This window comes from Arachis ipaensis, chromosome B4, assembly GCF_059453495.1.
Source record: "Arachis ipaensis isolate K30076 ecotype BB chromosome B4, ASM5945349v1, whole genome shotgun sequence".
Lineage (NCBI taxonomy): Eukaryota > Viridiplantae > Streptophyta > Magnoliopsida > Fabales > Fabaceae > Arachis > Arachis ipaensis.
Genome location: NC_142439.1, coordinates 41231454 through 41238331, shown reverse-complemented (window position 1 = coordinate 41238331; position 6878 = coordinate 41231454). Strand labels below are relative to the sequence as shown.

General features: G+C 36.2%; 1 long non-coding RNA gene across 1 annotated transcript; it reads left to right on the top strand.

Moving 5' to 3' along the window:
* The first annotated feature begins 303 nt into the window (after nucleotides 1-303).
* Nucleotides 304-862, top strand: LOC148567300 (uncharacterized). The gene is made up of 2 exons (XR_015880807.1): nucleotides 304-544; nucleotides 716-862. It is a non-coding gene; the product is annotated as an uncharacterized LOC148567300 (long non-coding RNA).
* The last annotated feature ends 6016 nt before the right edge of the window (nucleotides 863-6878 follow it).

Here is a 6878-nt window from a genome sequence, read left to right as displayed (position 1 = left end):
AATACGTATTAATTTTAGAGAAAATATAGAAGGACAACATTCATGTTGAACAATATAAACAACATAATAAAAAATTATTTTTAAATTAATTTTAAAATTCAGATTTTCTAAAAATTGAAAACGGCCCATTGTATAAAAAATTCAGTTTTAATATTAATACTTAATCTCTCTCCCTCAAACCCTATTCCCTCTCCCCCAAATCCCAACGCCGTGCTGCCCTAGCTCCTAAAAATTTGATGCGTTGTTTCTTCCGCCGCCACCACGTCGCGGCAGTACCGACCAGACTTTCGTCACCCCCGTCCTTGTTGCAGACCACCATAACCACTGCCATTGATGCAGGAGCCCACGTAAAGAACAGCAACATGCCGTCACGCTGTCGCGCCATTGTTTGCCGATGACTCGCCCCTCCTTCATGACAGAATCAGCTGCAGCCACCGCCATTCACGAATGCTCGTGCCGTCCTCGCAACGACTCCCCCAACCTCGACGCCGGCCACATTGCATCCCCTCGCCATCCTCCCCTCCGAATCACTCACAGTAATATGGTAACCATGTCGATACAACGTCGTTTCTGTGTTTATTTTCTTTGTTTTTTAATTCTTATTTTCAGTTTTGAGGGGAATGTGATTTGAATGTGTGGTGAGTTTTGGAATGTTGTTTTGAATGTTTCGTAGCCTTGCTAACCACCGCAGTGCCCTCCCTATTGCAATTCGCAGCACCGCCACTACTGCATTGTCCGTCCACTCGCGATTCACATTTCATCACCAGCCGCCCTCTCCTCGCGGTTCATAGATCACCATCGCAGCACTCCTCTCTTCGCAATTGCATCTTCATCGGCCACTGCCGCATTCAAACAAAACAAGGTCGTCATTTCTCCCCTTTTTTTCCTTCAAAATTTTATGAAATTGGATGTTCGTTTCAATAGTTAAATAGATGTTTGTTTCTAAATTATTAAGATGTTTACTTCCATGACAAGAAGAACTAGTAGAATGGGTGGAAGAAGAATATACTTGTAATAATGTGTCACTCATGGAGCTAGGATTTTCTAATGATCATGGTGGAACTAAACATAACCCAAAACTGTTTTGAATTTGATGGCTTGCTAGAATCAGTTTTGAAGTAGAAAGTGTTGTTTTATTATTATAAGTGTTTGTTGTTATTTTTTATGTTATTGTATATTTCTTCAAGATTTCAATGATGGAAGCTTCTGCAATAGCTTGTTCTTGTGCCATAATTTAATAGTTTGAATGTTACGTTTTGTATATTTTGGATGTTTTTATTTCATAAATTTTGGATGTTTCTTTTTTTTATGTTTTGGATATTTTTTGTTAAAATTTTTTTTTGGTATTGTAAATTTGCAGAGAAAAAAGCAAACAAGAAGAGGAAGAAGACATCTGAAAAACAGCTTTTGGATGAGTTTCTTATGAGTTGTAGTTTCTACTTATATTGTACAGTTGAAGGTTGATGTATCGAGTTTTGATTCTCAATATTTTTTATGATATATAGTTAGGTTTAGGATTAAGTGCCTCTTACTCTGGACGATTGATTATATTGTTATTTTAGACAATAATTGCTAACCAAAAAATAATTTCAATTATAGCTTTTGTACTCATGTAGTTTGTGGTAATGCCAATTCATTGTGGAACTTGGCTATGTAGTTCATGCTGAGTGAATTGATATCAAAGTAAAATTGTGCTTTTAATTTTATCTATTTATAAGGCTCAAAACTTTAAAGTAATTTAAGAAGAAATCATGCAGTTATTTTGGTAACTGTTATCTTATTTAAATTTATCTTTAATTATCTTTATTATCTTATTCTCTAAAATATTGCATGTGTAGGATCAAGCTTGTTATTTCACATTTAAATGGTAGTAATTTATTTTTTTTATATAATCTGAAAACATTATAAGTTATTAAGAAACATTGTTTTGACTTATTCATTTCTGAATGAACATATGGATAATAATTTGGAGTTTGTGGCTCCTTGTTACACAACAATTCATGCTCTAACATTGAAAATGACATTTCTTTTAAAAGAAAAAAGCTTGTAAAGATTGGAATTGATGGAAATGCTTAAAACAAAACTGATTGTAGAAACATTTTAACTTGATTTTAAGTTTGGTTTGACTTAAGCCATTTAGACTAAGGCGGATGTTCATCTTAATATGATTGAGGATGGTTATTTCCATTCTAAAGTGGATGGTTATTTTGGATATATCATTTGTCTTTTACTAGATTTCCTAGATTCTGCATGCACATACCCCGCAAGTTTCTTTTGTTTTGTGGGTTGGATTAGATTTAGTTTAATTTTGATTAAATTCAAGTTGGGTTTCAATTATGCACATACCCCGTAGATAGTTCTTTTCTTTCTAAAGCGAATGTTTATTTTGGGTATATTATTTTTCGTTTATTTGATTTTCTGAATTCTGCATGCACATGCTCCGCATGTTTCTTTTGTTTTATGGGTTGGAAATTAGGGATAAAATACGATCCTTGTAAATATTAATTTTTCTTAAATTTGTTTGAATAGAAACATCAAAGTTTAAACAGAATGAAGCATCTATAAATTTCTACGAGGAAATTGTAACACCCTACCATACAGAGCTTTATGCTTAAGTCGTAAAACAGAGGTGGTGTGGTATTACGACCTCTAAAATAAAATATATATATATATAATAGCAGAAGAATTATAATATGCTAGGAGCCTTGAAGAATAGAGGAAATAAAAATCGCGAAATAAAAGTGCAACGCTCAAAGAACGAGTTAACTTGCGTGCTAAGAAAACCATAACTATTAAACATAAGATAACAGAAGTAGGAGTAGAATGCCAAAGATACAAAATAACAAGCTCCTAACTCAGCCTGCGAAGTCAAGACTGGCCGGAGAATATTTACACATATATACATATATATCCAAAACCCAAAAGTACATATACACAATCCTGCCTCTCCATAAACCTCTAGGAGGATCAAAAGAACAAGTTATGTGGAGAGAAAACTAAATACATATATATACATCATAGCATAACAAAACAACCCTGTAAGCACTCCGCTTCAAGAGTCCAGACGCCTAACGAGATACCTCTCGACTTGCATCTGAAAAATAACAACATAGTATAGGATGAGAACCGGAGGTTCTCAGTATGGTAAAGGTGCCACACACATAATATATAAGGTCCTGGGAATGGCAGAGGCAATCCTAGAACGCCAATACTCAGATTATAGAGCTTAAAGTATTAAACAGAAGCCTTAAAAGGTGGTTTACTAAGGATATTTAAACCTAACTTAACTTAACCTTAAATCTAAATCCCATTCTGTCATTCCTCCATACCTCCAACTCCATCATGCATTTCACAGACAGATAAACATATAAAGGCAAGCACAAGAAGGTTACAAATACTGCAGGTAACAAATACACATTTAACATGGAAAGTACATTTAGGCACACCCAATTAAAGCACAAGCAAGTAATTCGAGTAATATGCATATGATGCATGCCTGTCCTATGGCTGATGAGGCTCATTTGTCGGTTATCCAACCAACCCGACAAGTCTGAATTATCCTTAGACTGTCCCCCGACGTGCATCCCCAAGAGTCTATGCATAGCTTTTTCTCAAATAATCAATATTGCTCAATGGGGGTAACATTTCCGTGAATTTATATAGTGCCCGGTCACACTTACGTCGTAGGGTTAACAGAGTATCGAGTTTTCAACCTGGTACACGTGGTGGCAAGCCACGGCACTTTATCCAGGGAATCTCGTATCTCAGATTATTCAAATTCATAAGCCATATAAATAATTCAATTATAATTCATCAACATCCACACCATTCTCAATCGCTTCTCATTCATCATTATACGTCAATCATATTCAATCCTTATCCTTCATTATCACACCTCCCATTCCGTCCATCAATAGTTCCAATTCAAAACATAATTCATTCTTTTCTAAATGAATCAAACTTAAAACATGCTCATTTTCTTAATAACTCAAAATCAAACCATATAACCTTTGAATCTAAATCTTTTTAAATAATCATATAAATAAAATCTCTAATTTTTATAAAATTTTGCCAGCATCTCCTCTAAAACTCGGACTTTGCCACCCTTTTCGGGTCCAAACCAGCATTCTTTTCAATTCAACATACCCTTCATCATCATCATAACAGTCACCACAATAAATCTACCTTAGATCAACAATTATACTCATACAATATTCAAATCCAACAACCAAAATTCAACTAAGGACCATAGTTCACTAATCCTAGGCTTCTAACACAAAATACCTCAAATCAATAATTCATCAAATCATTAGTTAATCAACAAACACCAAACCAACCATGTTCATCAATAATAACATTCAACCATAATTCTCTCAAAATTAACATAACAACATTCACCATCCAAAATTAATAACTAATTATCCAATAAACTTCAACCAAATATATTCATCGACAAATTACTAAACATTAAACATACACCTGCATACCAACTTATCATATGGTCATCTAGCCTAAGTTTTCACAGAATATTATATATTAAATGCAAGAAACCTAAACCATACCTTAGCCGATTCCCAAGTATTATTCCAAGATAATTTTTTCTAAAGAACACAGCCCTCAAAACCTCAACTAATCCGCTTCCTCCAAGTTCCAGTATTCACAATTTCGAGCTCCAATTATTTATTCACAACCTAATACACATTTATAACACATATATACCCAATTTAATACTCAAAGCTCAAATTCAGTAAAATTAAAATAGAATTATGGTATCCTCACCTTACCCAAGCTTCACATAAGCAAGAGTAAACGTTTTCCTCAAGTTAATTGGATCCTAAAACATCAGAAATCAAAGGAATTCAACATCTCTTTCAATTATTTGAAAATTGGGGAAAAAGAATGGCTGGAAGTGATTAGTGGCTTACCAAAAAATTGTTCCAATAGAAATGTAGAGCTCGACGCGGTGGACGCGTGGCCGCAAACGGTGCGGCGATCGAAGCTCGGACGGAGAAGTTACGGCGTTCGGGAGTTGACGCAAGGGTTTCGGTACGTTTCTCTTCTCCCTCCCCCTGTTACGTTGTGCTTCTGCTGCATTGGAAGAAAGAAATGAGCTTTTAAGCTCATGTAATGGGTTGGTCCGGTTGGGCCCACGGCCCGGTTCAACCGGTTTGGCCCGTTCGGTCCAATCTTGGGCCGTTTTCTTCGAAATTGGTGTCAAAATTCTCGTTTCAACGAGCTCTATTCTAATTTGATATAATTTTCACATTTCTAATCTTCCTTATTAAAAACTAATTTATTGACTAATTATCTACTAATTTAACCGGGGTTTACATCCTACCCACCTAATAAAGAATTTTGCCCTCAAAATTCAAATCTAGTTACCTGAAAAGAGATGTGAATAGTCTTTTCACATATCTAATTCGAGTTCCCAGGTAAGTTCCTCAATACCAGCTCGACTCCAAGCTACTTTTACCAATGATACTTCCTTTTCGCGTAATCGTTTAATATTAGTATCATCAATTCTCACTGGAATTACTGGAAGTGTTAGATCTTCTCTTACTTGGATTGATTCTGGTTTCAGAACATGACTTGCATCAGGAGTATACTTCTGAAGCTGTGACACATGGAACACATCGTGCAAATTCGAAAGATATGGCGGTAAGGCAATTCTATAAGCCACTGGTCCAATTCTCTTTAGAATCTCAAACGGTCTAATATAACGGGGATTCAGTTTCTTAGTCTTAATAGCTTTTCCCACTCCAGTGGTTGGTATAACTTTCAGAAAAACATGCTCCCCTTCCTCAAATTTCAAAGGCTTTCGCCTCTGATCAGCATAACTTTTATGGCAGCTCTGGGCTATAAGCATTCTACTACGAATCTTCTTTATCTGTTCAGTAGTTTCAGCTATCATCTCAGGCCCTAATAAACTCCTTTCTCCAGTTTGATACCAACACAATGGAGATTGACATTTCCTGCCATACAGAGCCTCATATGGAGCCATTCTGATGCTCGCATGATAGCTATTATTATAAGCAAACTCTACTAATGGCATATACTAGTCCCAGCTCACCGGCTGGTCCAAAACACAAGCTTTTAGCATATCTTCCAAGCTCTGAATAGTTTTTTCTAACTGACCATCTGTTTGAGGGTGATACGCAGTACTCAAGCTTAACTGAGTCCCAAATGCACGCTGAAAAGCTCCCCAAAACCTTGATGTGAAATGAGGATCTCTGTCAGATATGATAGTAGAAGGCACATCATGCAACCTGACAATCTCTTTGATATACATTCGAGCCAATTCCTCCATTGTGCAACTTATTCGGATAGGAAGAAAATGAGCTGATTTTGTCAGTCGATCCACAACCACCCAAATAGCGTCACAACCAGATTGGGTTCTAGGCAAACCTATCACAAAATCCATTGCGATACTCTCCCATTTCTATTGTGGAATCTCCAAAGGCTGAAGAGTCCCTGATGGTCTCTGATGCTCAATCTTAACCTTCTGACACGTTAAACATTTAGATACATGCAATGCCACATCATTCTTCATACCTGGCCACCAGAACATCGCTTTCAGATCCTGATACATTTTAGTGCTCCCTGGATGAATTGAAAACCCGCTCTTATGAGCTTCCTTCAAGATACTCTATCGCAGGTCTCAAATATCCGGCACAATAATCCGGTTCTTAAACCTCCACAAACCATCCTGTCCTTCTGACACTCTCCACTGTTTTCCCTGTTCAACTGCTGGTAATACCTTACGCAACGCTTCACTGTCTCAATGAGCCTCTAGAAGTTCTGATTTAAAATCACTTGAAATCTACAACTGACTCAAACATAAAATTCCAGATTCTTCTTTAATTCCCAAATTCAAACCT